Source organism: Malus domestica, chromosome 13 (genome assembly GCF_042453785.1).
Source record: "Malus domestica chromosome 13, GDT2T_hap1".
Lineage (NCBI taxonomy): Eukaryota > Viridiplantae > Streptophyta > Magnoliopsida > Rosales > Rosaceae > Malus > Malus domestica.
The window spans coordinates 21,487,302-21,508,410 of NC_091673.1; the positions used below are offsets into that span (position 1 = coordinate 21,487,302).

The 21,109-nt window shown below is 40.0% G+C and overlaps 2 pseudogenes; both read right to left on the bottom strand.

The window, feature by feature from the left end:
• Positions 1 to 5,475: 5,475 nt before the first annotated feature.
• On the bottom strand, positions 5,476 to 6,403 carry LOC114820399 (mitogen-activated protein kinase kinase 9-like; annotated as a pseudogene).
• A 1,593-nt stretch (positions 6,404 to 7,996) lies between these two features.
• Positions 7,997 to 21,064, bottom strand: LOC103403670 (glutamyl-tRNA(Gln) amidotransferase subunit B, chloroplastic/mitochondrial-like; annotated as a pseudogene).
• Between the last annotated feature and the right edge of the window lie 45 nt (positions 21,065 to 21,109).

Here is a 21,109-nt window from a genome sequence, read left to right on the forward strand (position 1 = left end):
AACAGCCTTCATTTCGTCACGGTAGCTGTTAAATCTCGTAGTGTCTACAAGGCTAAAGGGTTATACTGTATTAGTGTAAGATTCCTCATGCAAGTGTTACATTGTTCTTTTAGAAAACTTCATTTTAATCCTTAAAAAAGATGAGTTGACACACCCCGATCGAGATCAAGGCATGCTGGCCGTTACGTGAAGGTGACGTAGCCATGTGCACAGTGCGGAAGTAAATAAGATAAGAAATATATGAATAAATAAAAACCGAGAGCTACTAAAGTGCACTAATAAACAGGAAGTGTTAGGAGTAAGATATAAAAGTAAAAACTCCTAATTAGAGCATAGAAAGTCTAGGTGCAGTCCAGTAGGACAAGTACAAATTATACAGTACCAGAAGATGTCCTACAATTATTTATTATGTCAAAACTGCCGAAGTCCTCAAGGCCACCAATAGCAAGCTTATCTAAAACCTGGAGGGGCGCAAAACAGAAAGCGTGAGTGGGCAAAAACAAATGTTTTACAAAACCATTTCATTTCTCAATAGTTCTAACTCCTCGCCGTAAAACATATATAATTTTCCCAGAAATAGAATATAAGCATATGCATAAATATATATGTAAATTTATCAATTCAAATCATGCATCACATGTTCATAATCATAAGTATGCCATGCCAAGATATAACAGAGTAAGTAATTCAGGTGAGAATAAATTCATGGAAAATAACATATTAGCCGGAACTCCTACATAAGTCTGTACAGCTAAATTCATAGCTCAAAAGTCAATCTAGCCAGAGTCACTACAATAACCTATACGGCACTATACTGCACACGTGTCAGAACCAATGAAAAGGTCTGTACGACAATATTGGGTGTAATATAATTATGCTCAATACTATGTTGGAAATGTGCCCTAAAACCAATCATATGATGATACTTTACGGACATTTCACATGTTAAACTAATATAGTTTAATTTAAAGGGCAAAGATTATTGTTTGAAGCCATCTCATATAAATGTTATACGCTTAAACGATAAGTCTAAGGAATATGTAATTGGGAGAATGCGATCTAAAGAAGTTAGATTTATGAGACCATTCTCTTCCGTATACATATCCTAAACATTCCTGATCATAGGATTGCCAATTGGGCATTGACAGTCCGTTAAGATCAGTACGTGTTATGTCTTCTCTTAGGGAGAGTGACTGGTCTCGAGTCATTGGTGTGACTGACACCAAGACAAGCATGTAGGTGCTCAATAGAGAATGAGTCCACTGAACACGATCAACAAGGAGTTCTCATACTCATGTCACGTGAGAACTCATGGTTGGAATAATGCAAAGTAGTCATTTGACCTGAGGCATCATAGTTGTCTTGTGGTTAGGTCCTTGATCTTTGACTATGTCAAAGTCACTCCGTCAGAGGGTGTCCACGACATAGTTGGGGTTAAGCCACTTAGCCATGAAGGCAAGTGAATGCGTAACAAGGGATCCCTAACCTTCAAACTGTTTGAGAGAGAATACTCTATGATATGATTCAGAATCTCTAGCCAGAGTATGAATAAGATTTAGGAAGTCGTTCTAAATCACATTCAAGGTAATCATATAAGTAAGAGAATCACATTGGATAGTAGACATGAATAAACTATCAAACCAAACAATGTGGTCAAGAGTATTGTATTAGGGAAAGACCGTATTGCATTGTAATCCTAAACTAAATGGGTTCTCCACCTCTTCTGATTAGCTTGGGTAACCATGACATACTGTTAGGTGTCACTCATGGTTTGTGGAGCCCTAAACATGTATAATCACTAAAGGGAGAATTGAAAGTAAGTTTCAATTCACAATCGACTTGAAAGAGTTCTAATCGCCCACTGCCTCACTAAAAGGAACCTAATGGATCGTACACCATGTAAGGTAGAGATTGAAGAAACAACGGAGATGAGTAAGGACAATTAAATGGTTTAATTGTTTATAGCAATAATTAATTAATATGTTAATTAATCAAACGAATAAGTTCGTTTTAAACCTTGAGTTAGTTTTGGGCCTTAAAGCCCAAATTGGGCTTCGAATCGTCAAGCCCAATAGCTTAAGTTGTATGACAACTTAACATACAAAATTCAAGAAGCCCAAAATAGCCCAAAGGCTTGGGAAAACCGGCCATATAGAGAGGGGTAGTGAACTTGGCTTAATTGCAAGTTTGCCACTCCATTGTGAGGTGGTATAAATGCAACTTTATAGCCATTTCATCCTTAGGGTTTCTTTTAGAGAAAAGATGAGAACACAAGCTCCATTTTTCTCGCTAAGAGGCCGGCCACCCTAGAGTATTTTAGCTAGCAATCTTACTTCCTCTAGGTCACTCATCTCTTCTTCAAGTCCTACCTTGGCGTGGAGACTTAGAGGTTCTCAACTTTGGGAACTTGGAGAATCCTTTCAACCATCCTCATCCAAGAAATCCATGGAGCTAAAAAGCAAGAATGAAGGCCCCCTCCTTGGGTGATTAGCCTTTGCTTATGCAAAGAGGAATCAACAAAGGTATAAAGTTTCTTAACTCACTTTGTTTTGAGTTGAGTCTTGGTTCACCCTTCTACTAGGCTTTGAATTTCATGGGTAATGTTTTGTTTTTGAGTGCATACAAGCATGATTCCGCCTTTAATTGTTAATTGCATGCCATATATGTTGCTCAAATGAATATGTTTTTCACAAAATTTCCTTCATACTACTCTCTCATAATAGCTGGGCGATAAATCACTAGTCACCTACAAGTCGAAACCACCTATGATGGTCTGTACAACAAGACTGTGCACCTAAATTGGATCCAATGTGAGCATATGGTGCGGGAGGTGACATCATAAACAAGCATGTGCCATATCTCTGGCTAAATCACAATCACCCTAGGTGCAGGTTTATAAGCGCTATGTTTCTCAATTAATCACAACTTTAAATCACATCACAATGCATAACTCACATGAGCTTACCTGAGCGTCCACAGCACCACAATTATATATATCATGCATCATATACTATTTCATTTACAAAATATAAATTTATATGCATGGCATTCAAGGCATACTTAATTTAAACGTATTTTTCTGGGAAAATATCACGTATATAAGTATATAATGAAAATCAAAAGCCCACTCACTAGTATGTCGAAAAGTCGTAGCCCCCGAGTCGCCCTTGATTGTGCTCGTCCTCGGGATAAGTCTCACCTATATGCAAATTAACTATAAAAACGTTATTTAAAGCACATAGCCAAAACTAGCTAATAACTTCTCATACAATGCTCAAATGCGGTGTTTGAATATACCAACGTGATCTACACAACCTCACGAACATCTCCATATTTTTAGAATAATTTTTCGACCACCCACGCGCCAGCCAAGGCACGGCAACACGCGCGGCCACGCGCAGGGAACCTAACGGAATCCCTTAACCTCGTTAGGAATATTCTGTTAAAATTAACGGAATCTGTTAATTTTATCTGACGGCGTCAGAATATTCCGTCAACTTTGACGGAATATTCTATCTTCTTCTCCAGCTAGCCTCGCTGGTCGCCGTTCGCCAGAAACTGGAAAATTTGAAAAAACCTTATTTCTCACTCATTTTTGCACCAAAATCCATGCAATTTGTCTCAAAATGAAGCTTAGAGTGAGTAGAACACAAACTTACTACTTTCAAGCTTTGAAATTCACGAAATCTCATCGGGGAAGTCTCGATAGTCCAGCCAAACTTGAAACTCGTCGATCTCGACTTCCCGACGTCCAAAACACGTCGTTTTTCTTCTCCGAGCTTCGTGAAGACCTTCTAAAGCTCCCTCTGAGCTTAAAATACACTGAAACCTTCACATTTACGTGTGCATGAACAGTGCACCAAATCGAAGGTTATGGTTTCTCGGGATTTTAAGGGTTTCAAGATCTAAAAATGGTACGAATGAACTCAGGAGCTTGTAGGGAACAAGAATATTACCTTTTGAATGTCGATCCGTGCGTGGAAGCTTGAGTTCGAAGTTCGTCCTTACGGGAGAAAGGAGAGAGAGTGAGTTCGAGAAAGAGAAAGCACGGGTGAGAAGAGAGGGGAATAGTTCGTGTGTGTGTGAGGTCCACGTGAGTCACCAACCAACCAAGGAAAACATTTTAAGTCCTAAGTGTTCCAAAACTTAGGAAAATTTAGAATTTGTCCAACTAAGACCTCACCCATAAAACCACACAAAACGACCAAGGGTAATTAAGTAATCTCACACCTAGAATTATAATATTTCGGGACGAGCTATGACAATGAGTTTTAGAATATAACCTGTTGTAAGATTAAAATCCAATTTTAGTCCCTAGTACATTTAATCATCTCATTTATTAGTTATATTTTGATTTTTTATTTATCTTTTTATTCCTATTTTAATGTATTAATTACATTTAAATTTAATTTTCATTTCATTTATCATAATATATTTTAATGTCTACATTTAGGAAACAGGGGGGTGGTGTTCGGCTAAACCACACAAATGACAACTTAATTTGGTATCGAATTCGTCATCCACGAAATTCAAACCTAATACCTCTCATTTGAGTATTGACTATTAGGTACATTAATGCAATATATTATATTTCGGTACATACATTTCGGTATGCACATTTTGGTACATACATTTTGGTATTGACATTTAAGTACATTAATTCAATATAATACATTTCGATACATACATTTAGGTTCATTATAATAAATTTCAGTACAAATATTTCGGTACAAAAAAATTAATTATATATATTTCGGCACAACCATTTCTGTACACTTATGTATTTATATATTTTTGTATCACAAACTTGTTTTAATATTTTTTCATTTATGTTCATTTATAATTAAAGAACTAAATGTGTGCATATTAATAAAATTAAAATTTGATGTGGAGATATTAAAAAAAATACACATTAAATAACAAAAATTGAATATAAATTTTGATAAAAGTACACTTCAAGGGATTAAATTGAATATGTAATCTAACACCAGGTTTTTTTTTAAATTTTAATCTTTTGCAAGGACTAATGTTCAAAACCCCTTGTTCTTTTCTATTTTTGTTTCTCTCATAAAGTGCCGTAAAATTGTTTCAACCTCTTATTCATAACAAGTGTCAAGTGCCACATTGTTCTGGCAAGAAAAAAGCTCCTGAAGTTCCTTGAGAGTCTGCAAAGACTGCATTAGTCATGCTCCGATTTTATTTTGGGAAGACATTCACATTTTTTTTTTTTTTCCTTCTATACTTTTTTTTTTCTCTAGTCACCCTGTTTTCCACAAAACAATTGAAAGTAGTCTTTAATCTACGAAATAATTTAAATTTGAGTGCAAACTGCCGAGTAATTTGATTCAACATTTTTTTTTTTCCCTAAAATTGCATAAGAAAAGAATGGGAATATAAAAATTAATTTTTCATCGCATTTCGATTTTCCGTGGAAATCAATCAGTCAATGTACAACACTACAACAGAAACTAACGTTCAAAAAGAAAGATCGGTGACGAAGGGATGCCTTAACAACTGACCGGCTGTCCACCTTCTTCCGACTTCCTTCTGCAAGTAAGCCCCAATAAAACTCTTCAACCCGTGCTAAGCGCCAGCAGGCAAACTCGGTGGCTCTCCGAAACATATAGCCAACATGAGGGACGGCCAGTCGGGACTCTGACCTGAGGAAACAGCGGATGGTGACCCACGTAGAGCTCCATGATGGTGAGCCGAAACTCCATATGTCACTGGCGTAACCATTGTAACTGCCGCCGCAGTTCTCCTTGTTGAATCTTTCAGGGCTCATGTGTTCAAGTACCAATGGGAGAACTGCAGGCGCCGTCGGAGGTTAAGAGAACGATCTTGCTTACGCCAAAGTCGGGGATCTTCACTTCCATGTTAGTGTTCACCAAAAGATTGGCACGGTGAGTGATGTTGTGCGTGTGAAGATAGTTCCGGTCACTGAGAACTTGACGTGGCACGTGGGCAAGCTTGGCCTCAGAGAACGCGCCATTGTCTATGAGTAAAGTTTCGAGGGTGCCCGAGTCCATGAACTCCATGAGGATCTTGATGTCTCCCAAGAGCTGTTCAAAGAAGGCTTCACAGCGGACAATGTGGGGAGAGTCGGTGCGGTGGAGGATTTCAATCTCGCGGAAGAGATTACACTGGACGGTGGGCTTTGAGTCACTGCTGACGAGTTTGAGAGCGTAGGTGGTGGAAGTCACTTGTGACGAACCTTGTAGACCTTGCCGCCATTACCTTGGCCGAGGAGTTCGAGTGTCTCGAGATCGGCGACAGAGATTGAAGCGGAAGAGTAGTTGGCGGCGGCTATGAGTTCAGGCGGATGGAGGGGAAGAGAGAAACGCAGGCGGTGATCGGAGAGAGGGGCCAAGGACTTTAGTTGCCGACGTCGAATGAGAGCCATGGCGTATGGGGTTTTGAGTAGCTAGGTAGGGTTTCGACTCGAGTACGTAGCTAGGTTTATGGATTATGGTAGTTGAGTAGCTAGGGCATTGATATATATAGCTTTCCTAAAATTATTAGTAATTATAGTAGGATACCCGGGATTAACTAATTTCCTAATGCAACCTGGATTAGTATTCCTAAAACAATTATGAATTTGTTTAATTTCCGAACTCAAACTGGATTCCCCCAAACTCAAGTCCAATATAAAGATGGGGTCTGCTCTTTACGTTCACTATTTACAAAGCATCATGACCATTCATTCAACAATAATGTTCGGAAAAGTATATCACCGTCGCCACAAAACGAGAAGATCAATATCACCAAATTGGCCCGACCTCCAATCTGAAATATTAGAGTTATTCATGAAAAATTTCTCCTTCCCCGACAAGCTACGATTTAAATCTGTTTGTTCTTCTTGGAATCACGCCAAGAAATGTTATTATGCCACATCGTTTCCTCAAACTTCTCCATGGCTCATGCTTCCCAGTGATGAAGAAAATGTTGTTAACACTCGTTGCTTCTACAGCCTTAGAGAAGAAAAAGTTTACACTATCAAGAGCGTATTACAAGAATGTCATGATGCTTGGTGCGTTGGTTCATCATACGGTTGGCTGGTGATCATGGACAACAATTCAATCCCGCATCTGTTGAATCCAGTTTCGCGGCGTAGAATTCAACTCCCACAAATTTGGTCTCTGCATTGCCCCATCAATCCTGACAGCATTGAACAATTGCGCACGAATTTTATTGCCAAAGCTGTCCTCTCATCCGACCCTTCTCACAACGACAGCTTTGTTGTTGCGATAATTTATGGTGCGTTACCTTCAAAACTTGGGTTTTGCAAGTATGGGGAGAAGGGCAGCAGATGGAGAGGTTTAGAAGGTGTGCATGGAGAATACTGTGATGTTATTTTCCACAAAGAGAAGTTGTATGCATTGGCAGGGGACGGCTCGGTCGAAGTTTGGGACTTCAAAAAATCTTCTACTCCTATCAAAACCATGAACCTTCATCAACCATTTTTAGAACTTGAAAGTGTGAATCGTATAACTAAAGACTTGTCCAAGGAAAAATATTCTACTCAAACTTACTTGGTGGAGTCTTTGGGTGAGATTTTGTCGGTGGGGCGAGTTATCGGCAACTTCGTCAACCATGAGGGCACGGCTATTTGTGAGGGGGATTTAGATGAGTACGGTTGCTTCTGTCCCTATAGAACATTGCAGTTTTATGTCCTTAAGTTGAATTTCACAGCCACTAAGTGGGAGAAAGTTGAGTCTTTGCGAGATCGTGCCTTATTTTTAGGCGGGAATCAGTCGATGTCAGTATCCGTTCATGATTTTCCAGAATGCGAAGAAAACTCAATTTACTTCACAGACGATAGATGGGACGAGATCACTTTAGACGTCGGTAGAGATCACGACTATGATTATGGTGGTCACGATGTGGGAGTATACAACATAGCTAACAAAGTTGTGAAGCCAATTTATGAATTTCGGAAGTGGAGAGTTGATCCGCCACCCTTTTGGATAGTTCCTAATCCATGGTGAGCGGTAGATAGTACACAAAATGTAAGTGTTATGTAATTGATCTCATTTCTTTTATGTACAAATGAATCTTTGAACACCAAAATTAAGAGCTTGAATTCTGGAAAATGAATTATGTACCGGAAGAAGCTGAGGTTACAATTCAATGTCTCTCTATCCAGCATTTTAGATTGTAGAGCAATCAAACTGCAGCAGGAAGTATAAAATTAGAGGCAAATCGTTTCTTCAAGCTCCAGATACTCTTGATCCATACTTCAGATATGGCAGGTCAAATCTCAAGCAGCTGTTGAATGCTGGTTCAGAACTCAGAAGTGACCACAAACACGTCAAAGTCAAGATATGCTTCTACCGCAGGCAAGACATAATTCAAGCAACAAATGTCGAAATGCTTTTAGTATTCAGCAATGCTGGTTTGCCATTGGTGGCCACAATATTGCATCATCTAGACCTTTATCAGCTTTTGGCGTTTAATTTCTCTAAAAGAATCTTGTTCAGGAGCCCTGGATTTGCTTTTCCTTTTGATAGTTTCATTACCTGCAAAGAGTTAAAATGTTCAAAACCATTTCACTCAACTTATGAAACATTATCAATAGCTTAATCATGAATAGAAAACTGAGCATATGGATTACAGTTTGATAAAATTTTACCTGCCCAGCAAAATAATCTTGCAGTTTAGTCTTTCCACCATGATATTGTTCCAGCTGCTTTGGATTCTCTGACACCACCTTTTCTACCATTTTTTCAATCTCAGCAGGATCTACTATCTGTTACAAACCTGAGTCATTAGAGGACTTGTAATTTGTTACAAAGTTCTATACGATATTATCATCATAAGATGATTTTATTTCACTGTTATTGGCTGCAGCGGTGCATAAATTCTATATGATAACATCTAACGTATTTACTCTAATTGGAACAAATTAGTAGGATCAATCAGTTATTTTAGGGTGACATGATTCATATTGTATTTGAAAAAAAAAATGGATCTCCATTGTTATCCTAACTTTTTAACTCGCATAAAGTAGGGGGCACATAAAGAAATCAAAATAGTGTCTTTTGACTTCTGAAACTAGATAACATCTGCGAAACATCCAAAAATAAGATACACTACCACCAATTTTACCAATTGGTAAGTGGGAAATAATCCAGAGTCCAGACGACACTGTTATTTTTAGAACCATTGTGGTGATAGGTGTTGAATTTGACACAAAAAAGGAATGAATGCTATATTAGGCCAAGGCACAGGATACTTGAGAAGGTGCTCAACCTTCGGCACATTTTTAATCTAGCATAGGATCAGAGTATCAGATAAAATTACTGAGCAGCACATATAACAGCAATAAAAGTTTAAAAAGCAGCGACAGACAACTATAATTGGACAGAAAAAATAGACATTTATAAGAATGATTACATCTCATGACCAACTTTATAGGCCAGCTTGGTCCACTATCAATATCACCAATATTGTTCCAACTTAACCACCTATTATTAGGTGTTGGGTTCTATCACAAAAGGCCTTGGTGATATTAGGGGTGGAAACTCCGATATGATAATTGTATATTATTATGTCATATAACCATTGTGGGATTCTATTCTCCAACATTTCACACATTTGAACATTTAAAAATAACAAGCCTGGAAATAAAGTGAACTTGCCTGAACTAAATCTTTTTCTTCAATCAGTCCCTTCACAGTACCAACTCCGCCTGTGTAAGTTTATCTTACATTACCGGTCCCAAGCCCGGATAAAGGAGGAGGGGGAGGGCGTCAGGTAGTCGACAGCCGGCACTCCACAGTTACATCGAATCCTCATGACAATGAATCTAGAACGAAATCGCGCTAAAACTAGGACGTCACCCGTAAGTGGCGCGCTGTGTGGCCCGAGCACAGTGATAAGTGAGTAAGGGTCGCTGTATCTCCATCGGCACCCAGATGCAGTGTTAAATGAGCAAGGAGGTCATAGAAACTTCTTTTCGAACGACTCCACTCAAAGTTGTTTGGGAGCTTATGCTCCTATCAACTTTACACAGGACACACAAAAGAAGTACTTTGATCCTATTAGACGGGGGATGGTGAAGAAGCTAGGACATAAGGGTAGAGTTCAAAAGAGTAGAATGCGTTTAGGAAAGTGGAATATAGGAACCTTAACGGGAAAAACTATGGAAGTAGTGGAAGTTATGGTGAGGAGAAGGATAAATATTATGTGTCTACAAGAAACTAAGTGGGTTGGTCTTAAGGCAAGGGATCTAGAAAACTCAGGGTTTAAGCTTTGGTATTCGGGCACAAATAGAACGAGAAACGGTGTTGGCATCATTGTGGACAAGACCTTGACACAAGATGTAGATGTCAAGAGGGTAGGAGATAGAATCATGGCAATCAAGATTGTAATAGGACAAGAACTCATCAATGTGATTAGTGCGTACGCACCTCAAGTAGGGTTGGATACGAGTTCGAAGGAGAAATTTTGGGAAGACCTTGGAGACTTGGTGCAAGAAATTACTCAGACGGAGAAGTTATTTATAGGAGGAGATTTAAATGGACACATGGGCAGAGAGACAGGCAACTATGGAGGTTTTCATGGTGGCCATGGTTTTGGGGAGAGAAACGAGGATGGGGAAGCTATCTTGGATTTTACAATGGCATATGATCTCTTCTTAGCCAACACCTTCTTTAAGAAGAGAGAAGAACATGTGATCACCTACAAGAGTGGGTCGTCAAAAACACAAATAGATTTTCTTCTAATGAGGAAAGGGGATCGTATAACTTGTAAGGATTGCAAAGTTATACCGGGGGAGAGCTTGGCTAATCAACATCGCTTGTTGGTGATGGATGTACATATCAAAAGAGTGAGAAAAAAGAACAAGACTTGGAAGTGCCCAAGGACTAGATGGTGGAATCTAAAAGGAGAAAAACAAGTCATTTTCAAAGAGCAAGTAATCACCCAGTGTGTTTGGGATAGAGAGGAGGAAGCTAGCCAAAGATGGGATTCAATGGCTAGCTGTATCCGAAAAGTAGCAAAAGAGGTATTAGGAGAGTCCAAAGGCTTTGCTCCACACCAAAAGGAATCTTGGTGGTGGAATGAGGAGGTACAAACAAAGGTGAAGGCTAAGAAGGAATGTTGTAAAGCCTTATACAAGGATAGGACTGATGAAAATGGTGAAAGGTATAGAAGAGCGAAGCAAGAGGCGAAGAAAGCTGTGAGAGAAGCTAAGTTACCGGCTTATGACGATATGTATAAGCGACTAGATACCAAAGAATGAGAGTTGGATATCTATAAACTAGCTAGAGCAAGGGAAAAGAAGACAAGGGACCTAAACCAAGTGAGGTGCATTAAGGATGAGGATGGAATGGTTCTTGCTACAGAGAACGCGGTCAAAGACAGATGGAGAGGTTATTTTCATAATCTTTTCAATGAAGGACATGAAATGAGTACTTCTTTAGGGGAGTTGAGTAACTCAGAAGAATGTAGAAACTACTCCTTTTATCGTTGAATCAGGAAGGAAGAAGTGGTTGTAGCTTTGAAGAAGATGAAGCATAGAAAAGCAATGGGCCCAGACGATATACCGATTGAAGTGTGGAAAGCCTTGGGAGAGACAGATATAACATGGCTCACTGACCTTTTCAATAGGATTTTGAAAACGAAGAAGATGTCAAACGAGTGGCGAAAGAGCACCTTGGTGTCTATTTACAAGATTAAGGGCGACGTACAAAATTGCATGAACTATAGGGGTATTAAGCTAATGAGTCATACAATGAAGCTCTGGGAGAGAGTCATTGAGCATAGATTGAGGCAAGAGACACGGGTTTCAGACAACCAATTCGGGTTCATGCCTGGGCGCTCAACCATGGAGGCAATCTATCTCTTACGAAGATTGATGGAAAGATATAGAGATGGGAAAAAGGATTTACACATGGTCTTTATAGATTTGGAAAAAGCGTATGATAGGGTCCCAAGAGACATTCTTTGGAGGATTTTAGAGAAGAAATGAGTACGAGTAGCATATATTCAAGCTATAAAGGATATGTATGAAGGAGCAAAGACTGCCGTAAGAACTCATGAAAGACAAACCGAAAGCTTCCCCATAACTGTAGGATTACATCAAGGCTGATCCTTAAGTCCTTATCTTTTTGCGTTGGTAATGGATGAATTAACAGGACATATTCAAGATGATATTCCTTGGTGTATGCTTTTCGCAGACGATATAGTGTTGATAGATGAAACTCAGGAAGGGGTAAATGCGAAGCTTAACCTTTGGAGAGAAGTGTTGGAATCTAAAGGTCTTCGCCTAAGCCAATCAAAGACAGAATATATGGAGTGTAAATTAAGTGCAAATGGAGGCCAAAATGAGTTAGGGGTAAGGATCGGAGATCAGGAAATACCAAAAAGCGACCGTTTTCGCTACTTAGGATCTATTTTGCAAAAGAACGGAGAATTAGATGGAAATCTCAACCATAGAATACAAGCTGGATGGATGAAGTGGAAGAGTGCATCCGGCGTGTTGTGTGATCGTCGTATGCCACTGAAGCTTAAGGGAAAATTTTATAGGACGGCAATAAGGCCGGCGATGCTGTATGGCACAGAATGTTGGGCGGTGAAGCATCAACACGTACACAAACTGGGTGTAGCGGAGATGAGGATGCTTCGGTAGATGTGTGGGCACACGAGAAATGATAAGATTAGGAATGAAGATATCCGAGGTAAAGTAGGAGTAGCCAAAATTGAAGGAAAGCTGAGAGAAAATCGGTTACGGTGGTTTGGACATGTGCAAAGAAGGCCTACTGACGCTCCGATTAGAAAATGCGACTACGGGACAGAGGTTCAGGGCCGAAGGGGTAGAGGAAGATCTAGGAAAACTTTAGAAGAGACTCTAAGAAAAGACTTAGAGTACTTGGATTTAACGGAGGACATGACACATGATCGATCACAATGGCGTTCTAAGATTCATATAGCCGACCCCACTCAGTGACTTGGATTTTTCAAGTCTCCAATCGAGAAGTTTTCCCTACTCGGGAAATTAAGGGAACACTACCTCAACCTACATGCTCCACTCACAAAGCTTCAACATACAAGCTTCAACAAAAGAAAAATTCAAAGAACTTAGTGAAGAAGACTTTGGTGTATTTAACACAATACATTGAAATGAAACAAAACTTATTTATTGATATCTCCAATAAGTTACAAATATGTACATATACATGAGTCAAAATAAACAAACAAGAGGGAGCCTTCACAAAGGTTGCTTAGGAGAAGTCTCAGCAGTCGGTAGAGCCCCAGAAAGAGAAGGCACTGGAGGGGGATCATTCGGAGCCTCAGTACTGGACAGCACCCTAGAAGGATGAGGCATCGGAGGTTGATCATTTGGAGCTTCATTACGCGGTACAGCTCCAGAAGACGAAGGCAATAAATGTCTTTGGAACAAGCCCACAAACCTCTGATGATCATGTAAAATCTGACCATCAGATTCCTTCATCTGGTCAAGCTTCCTCTTCATGTTTGTAGCATAGTCATGTGCGAGTCGGTGCAACTGTTTATTCTCATGCTTAAGCCCTATAATCTCCTGTTTGAGACTCATCACTTCAGCCGCCAATGATTAAACTTGGCGGGTTCGAGCAAATAGGTGTTGAGCCATATTAGACACAGAACCTGCACACTGAACACTGAGAGCCAGAGAATCCTTAACAGCCAACTCATCAGACCGTTTGGAAAGTAGTCTGTTATCTTTGGGAGTGAGAAGGTTCCTGGCCACCACCGCAGCGGTCATATCATTCTTCATCACGAAATCCCCAACGGTAAGAGGACCAGTAGGGGATAAGAAGGATGGGCGCCATATGTTGTCTGGAGAAGGCGTGGTTGCCTCTTCAACAAGGTTCAAGTCAAAACGACGGTCGGAGGGGCCAGACATTTTCAAAGGTGTTGAAGAGAGAAAAGGTCGGACAAATCAAGATCTTAGAAATGTAAGAAGGGAGCTTCTACTGGTGGAGATTCAAGTGTGTTTTGGAACTTAATACCAGCCTCTATAAAAATCTGCACTCGATGGAGCTTCAGAAATCAAATAGGCGCCTGCTCAGAAATCGAAAAGGGTTTGCTTTCTTAAAAGCTGGGCTGCTCAAAGACCACGAGGGCCGATCTCAGGAATCGAAGAGGCGTTTGCTTTCCCAAAGGCTGGGCTGCTCAAAGACCACGAAGGTCGATCGCAGAAATCGAAGAGGCGCTTGCTTTCTCAAAAGCTGGGCTGCTCAGAGACCACGAGGGCCGATCTCAGAAATCGAAGAGGCACCTGCTTTTTCAACCTTGTCAACACTTTTCAACCTTGTCAGCACCTGTCACATGCACACTCAACTTTACGGAAATTACGGGCATTCTGTCGAAGATTTCTGGTGAAGTAGAAAGCACGTGAATGTTACTGTTCAATCATCCACTTTCCACACGCAACATTAGCTCACGGGTACCATAGATAACTTTGCCAAAAATCTCTGACAAAGTTTAGACACGTGAAGCTTGCAGCTCCCATTACATCGCTATGACCAAGAAGGGTAAAAGAATAGCAAAGAAACAGCACTAACAAAGTTTAGACACATAAATTTTGAAGGTCTAGCTACCATATTATTACCCACAAGGGTAAAGGAACAGGACCACTGCTGGATAATTGGAAAGTCCATGTGTGTCAACCTCTGTGCTCCGTGGCAAGGTAGACTAGCAAACAGGCCTAACCTTTACTCACATTCGAGAATACACTCCCAACAAGATTGCTTGCTTCAAGATCGAAGAGGCACCGTCCTCCGAATCTCGAGAGCCAGACTCCCAACATGATTACTTTCTCAAAAAGCGACGAGACACCGCTCTCTGAATCTCGAGAGCCAAACTCCTAGCAGGATTGCTTTCTCGAAAATCGAAGAGGCACCGTTCTCCGAATCTCGAGAGACAGATCCCCGACAGGATTGCTTGTTCGAAAACCGAAGAGGCACCGCTTTCTCAACTTCGAGAGCCCCTTAGATAAAGCTTGTCTGTAATACTCACACCGCTTTCTCAACTTCGAGAGCCAGATCTCCTTGGATAAAGCTTGTCTGTAATCTTCACACGTAACATCAACTTTCCAGATACCACAGACCACTTTTTCAAAGTGCTCTAACAGAGTTAAAACACGTGAAGCTGGCAGCTCCCACTACCGTACTATGACCAAGCAGGGTAAAGGAATAGCATTACTCCTTGTTGTTAGGGAGACTCCTATATATGTCGACCTCCATCCTCAACGGACAGGCAGACCTGCAAAAATGCTCAACCCTTCCTCATATCTGAGAGGGCACTCCCAACGAAGCCTCTCGAAATACTCAGCTTTCTTTCCCCCCAAGAATACCTCTGCAAACAAGCTACACTAGAGCAAGAATATCTCATATCATCAGGGTTAAAAGTAAGAGTATCCCATATCATGCTTTTTCCCTGTCTTTTCCTTTGGCCTTGTTCTTACCTACAAGACAAGGAGAAAGAGAGCAATCAGTCAGCACTTGGAATCAAGCTTCCAGTTCGGAACTGACTGCCTGGAACCCCTTACCTGATTACTTACCTGGCATTGCTCTCGAGTACTCATCTTCAACATCTTACGCTCCCCGAGAAGATACCACATCTGCCTAAGGAACAAATAGGGCAAGTGAGAAGGATACAAGGAAGCATGTGGAGACAAACGCAACAGAACACGTGCCGATACATCCACTACTTTATCAACAGCAAAAGTATCCCATATCAGCAGAGTCGAACGTACTCTAGATTTGATGGACTTGTTTTGACCCTCAAATTCTTCAATCGACCTTATACTCTGACGGAAACCAGAAAACCCTCTAACCCAGTTCAAGAATAAGCCTGTGGAGAGTTACTTCTTCAAAAGCAAAAGTATCTCATATCACATTTTCTCCTTTTCTTCTCTTTATCCTTCATGCTGCGTGCAAGATAAGGAGAAGGATAATAATCAGCCGGAACTCGAAATCAAACTTCTGATCTGAGACTGATTGCTTGGAGCTCTAATTGCTTACCTTGTCTGTCACCTCTTTCAGCAGATCCCCCAGCTCGGCGACTTGGGGGACTACTACTACATGGTTTGTATCGCGCTTGATCAAGCCTGAAACTACAAGTAAGCGTCAAGTGAAATTGATACATTACCTTGTGCATTTCCACCAGTTAAAGATACCACCCTTAGAGGGAGGAAGAGTACTTCCAAAGAAGATGCCACATCTACCTATGAGACAGATAAGGCAAGTGAAGACGATACCACATTTCGGTACTTAAAAGTTTCGTGATTACGAGATCATTCTCCCACAATATTTCTTAATGTCATTTGTACTAAATCATTCACTTGTACTCACTAAAGGAGAGCTTGAACCTATGTACTGTGTAAACCCTTCACAATTAATGAGAACTCCTTTACTCCGTGGACGTAGCCAATCTGGGTGAACCACGTACATCTTGTGTTTGCTTCCTGTCTCTATCCATTTACATACTTATCCACACTAATGACCGGAGCAATCTAGCGAAGATCACAAACTTAATATTTAAGATGATATTCTTTGGTGTATGCTTTTCGCAAACGATATAGTGTTGATAGATGAAACGCAGGAAGGGGTAAACGCGAAGCTTAACCTTTGGAGAGAAGTGTTGGAATCTAAAGTTCTTCGCCTAAGCCGATCAAAGACAGAATATATGGAATGCAAGTTCAGTGCAAATGGAGGCCAAAATGAGTTAGGGGTGAGGATCGGAGATCAGGAAATACAAAAGAGCGACCGTTTTCGCTACCTAGGATCTATCTTGCAAAAGAACGGAGAATTTGATGGAGATCTCACCCATAGAACACAAGCTGGATGGATGAAGTGGAAGAATGCATCCGGCGTGTTGTGTGACTGTCGTAGGCCACTGAAGCTCAAGGAAAAATTTTATAGGACGGCAATAAGGCCGGCGATGCTGTATGGCACAGAATGTTGGGCGGTGAAGCATCAACACGTAGGTGTAGTGGAGATGAGGATGCTTCGTTGGATGTGTGGGCACACGAGAAATGATAAGATTAGGAATGAGGATATCTAAGGTAAAGTAGGAGTAGCCGAAATTGAAGGAAAGAAGAGAGAAACTCGGTTACGGTGGTTTAGACATGTGCAAAGAAGGCCTACTGACGCTCCGGTTCGAAGATGTGACTACGGGACAGAGGTTCAGAGCCGAAGGGGTAGAGGAAGACCTAGGAAAACTTTGGAAGAGACCCTAAGAAAAGACTTAGAGTACTTGGATTTGACGGAGGACATGACACAAAACCGAGCGCAATGGCGTTCTAGGATTCATATAGCCGACCCCACTTAGTGGGAAAAGGCTTTGTTGTTGTTGTTGTAGTCCCTTCACAGTACCACCCTTGGCTAGAAGCTCATACAGTATCTGCAAATTCCATTGATCTTAGAAATACATAAAATTGCAAATGTAGTCTGAAAGAAGAAAAGAAAACCAGTTACCTCTTTTCCTATTTTCCCACTAATAGTCCCATCTTTAATGGAAGCTATTAACTCAGCCAACTCTTGGGGGCTAAGCTTAATCTCATTGATGGTCAATTTTTCATTTTTCATATAGGCAGCAACATCACTCATTATCCAGTTGGTAGCTAGCTTCACATCGGCACCCTTTGTAATAGTAGTATCAAAAAACTCTGCAACCTAAGGTATACATAAAGCAATCAGCCCCAATTCACATATAACATATGATGCCATTTTTTAAGATGAAAACAAAAATAATAGGCATGCATATTATGCCATTTAGATCAACCATTTGTACTTGAACATTGAATGGATGAAATGACTGACTAAAGGCTTTTCTTGAAGTAATTTCTTAGGGAAACATCCACTGACACTAAAAACATCTGGTTCAAACACACAGTAAGAGATTGATAAGACACTCAAGAGAAAGATGGCCAGTCCATCAAGCTCGGCATGTACAATTGCTAGCAGTGCGAGTAAACATTAACTTTTCTTTTGTTCTTTCTTTCTTACTTTGTGTGAATTACATGACCTTGGGAATTTAGAGCAACTCCCAGAGAGCAAGCATACATAATTTCTACTTCTGTTTGTTCCTTTAACTCTCAAATTCTAGAAATATAGAGCAACTCCCACACAGAGCAAGCATTCAGAACAATAATACGGAGATCTTACGTTTACGTCGTTTGCAAGAAAAAGAACATCGTGCATGCTCAGACCCATCTTTTCATATCTCCGACGCTTCATTTCTGGAAGTTCAGGCAATGTATTACGAATAGCATCAACATAGTCATGGGTGAGGAAGACTCCTGGAAGGTCTGGTTCTGGGAAATATCGGTAGTCAGCAAGTCCTTCTTTCTTTCTCATTGTAACTGTTTTCTGAACAGCACAATAAAGTTAACAGAGCATGTAGCTGGACACAAAGGAACGTTTTACACAATAAGGGTGATAAAGGTACTATCACCTGTGCTCCTTCTTCCCATAGACGAGTTTCCTGTACAATTTCTTTGTTCTGGCCTTGACTATGAAGAAGCACCTCCTGGAGATTTCATAATCTATTGCCCTGCTCACAGATGAAAAACATTCAAATTTTTTATCTCCACCTGCCAATATGTAATAGGAAGAATTATATCAGTCGCTGAAAATAATATATAATTGTACTGCAGCAAAAGTTGGTCAAATAGAAAAGTACTCATTACATTCGATTTATATTGTAACGTTTTGCTGTCTTCCAATCTGTCTTTCTTATGGTGAGTGGGCGTGTATGTGCTATAACTGTGGATTTCTAGTCCCAAGGCTATGACTTTGACAGTTATGACATAAAAGCTGAATATAACCTATTTAATAGTGCATCTCTTTATGTAAAAAAATCTACTTTTCATATCTCAGTATGTCATTCAGGTAAGATCTTTGTCAAACACAAAATGCTTCCCTTCTGAGAAAATGTCACCAGAGAATAAAAAGAATAACACTCTGGATATTCTTCAATGCAGGAAACTTTTAGAAATAACGTTTCTTTAATTTGAGAACGCATTGAGAAGTACCAATACCATTAACTTTTTCTAAAAGAATCCGTAACTCCATTAAAATGTGATAAAATTACCCGATTATTTGCAAAGAACAAATTCTATTTTATTCCAAGAACCTACCAGGTTGACAATTTCAATCATTTGCCAGAGCTGAAGTTATGACATTTTGGTATCTCTTTTTTTCCGTGTTTCTCTTTACACTAGATTTATAGTTGCTAAGAAACAGAAAACGTGAAGTAACTTAACTTTGTCCCAAACTGTATTTGCCCAATTGGTCGAACAGAGACATTCACATCACAACGAAGTGAACCCTCTTGCATATTCCCATTACTCACTCCCAAGTACCGAACCAACCTCTGTAATTCTGCAGCTTCAATACCAGTTCTCATATCAGTTTCAGAAACAATCTCAAGCAAGGGCACCCCGGCTCTGTTTAAATCAACCTGCAAGAAATAAACAAAAAGTATCCAGAAAAGTGATAGCGTTAACCTCAGCCTCTGATAATCTTACATAACTGATGACAAGTAGATTACTATATATATATACATAAATAGTTATTGTTATTCCAAAAGTAAATTTCAAAGGACATATTTACGCAGAATTCATAACACTATACTAATCTAATTAAGCCTTTAAAGTAGTAAAACAAATAGAAGAAAATAGGAAACAAAGAAACTTCACAGAGAATAAAACCAGAATGTAGTTTTTTTTTTTTTCAAGAAGAAACAATTTTTTATTCCAAAGAAAGCACGGACAAGAAGTCCGCAAGGGCACAAACAAAACAAGATAAATAGCACCATCACCCTGACATTTAGAAACTATAGAAACAAAACCAGAATGTAGTTCACTCTTTTATAACTTATAAGAATTAGAACAATGCTGATGGAAAAATATGAAAGGAAAGGCACTTTCCTGTGAGTGACGTCCACCTTCTGAATGAAGCAGCTTCCCTACATCCTCTTCCATGTGAACTCTTGTAATGCCAAACTTTCTATGCCCACCACCAAACTCTAGTGGAAGATCCACATCAATGTAGCCACCAGTGGCAATTGGAACATCAAACTGTGATATTTGGTAACCCTTCGGAAGGTCCAGGTAAAAGTACTGTTCCCTATCAAACGTTGAGTTGAATGACATTTTGCAATTGAGTGAAAGTCCCACTTTAACTGAAGACCCAATGACCTTCATGTTCAAAACCGGTAAAGCGCCAGGCAGACCCATACATATGGGGCAGACGCTGGTGTTTGGTGGAGAACCATAATTATAAGAACAACTACAAAAGGCCTTGGTAAGAGTGTTGAGCTGGACATGAGCTTCTACAGCTATGACAGCTTCATAGTCCTTTGAGGCTTTCTCAAGTGTTTTGTTCTGAACATTCGGTGCTACTTTCACTTGTGACTTAACCTTTTCTTGTGTGGTGGCCGTCTGGGTTTGTGCGCTCCTCATTGTGCAATACAAAAAGGCATTTTTTCTTCTAAGCAATGCAGTTCGATAGAGCAAACAAGGGTTCGTGTGAAGGCTTCTAAAGATCGTGGAAGCCATCTTCGTAATCCAGTTGGATATCAAACAATTCAGAGGCTGTCTTCCCAAACATTATGAAATGCATGGATTAGTCGAAAAACAAGATTATGAGTGTAAGTTAACAGCTACAACTGAATGAAAGATGATATTTTTCAGAGAGAATATTTAATATTTAGTTTCTAACCGTGCCAATTACCTATCCGAACAATATATTTGAATCAAAACACATCGTAATCCAATTTAATCCATCAAATACAAACAGAAACACAAAACCCACTTCCAATATCACCCAAAAAACAAGATTTTCCAGCCGAGACAATCCGTCAAACAGCTGGTGGGCATCACAGTTATCCCAAGAACACAACAAAGAACGGAAAAAGGACTGTTCTTACATTAAGAGAGGTTAGGCCGCAACAATGGCGGATGAGGAGAAGTGACTGAGGAGGAGTGGAGTGGCTACCATAGGATCATGTGGTGGGAGAAGAGAAGAGCTAGGATGTGAAACTGGAAGTTGAAACTTGAAACATGGGTTATCGAGAAGCGTGTGCGTAAATTAATACAAATTTGGAGTTTCAGCAT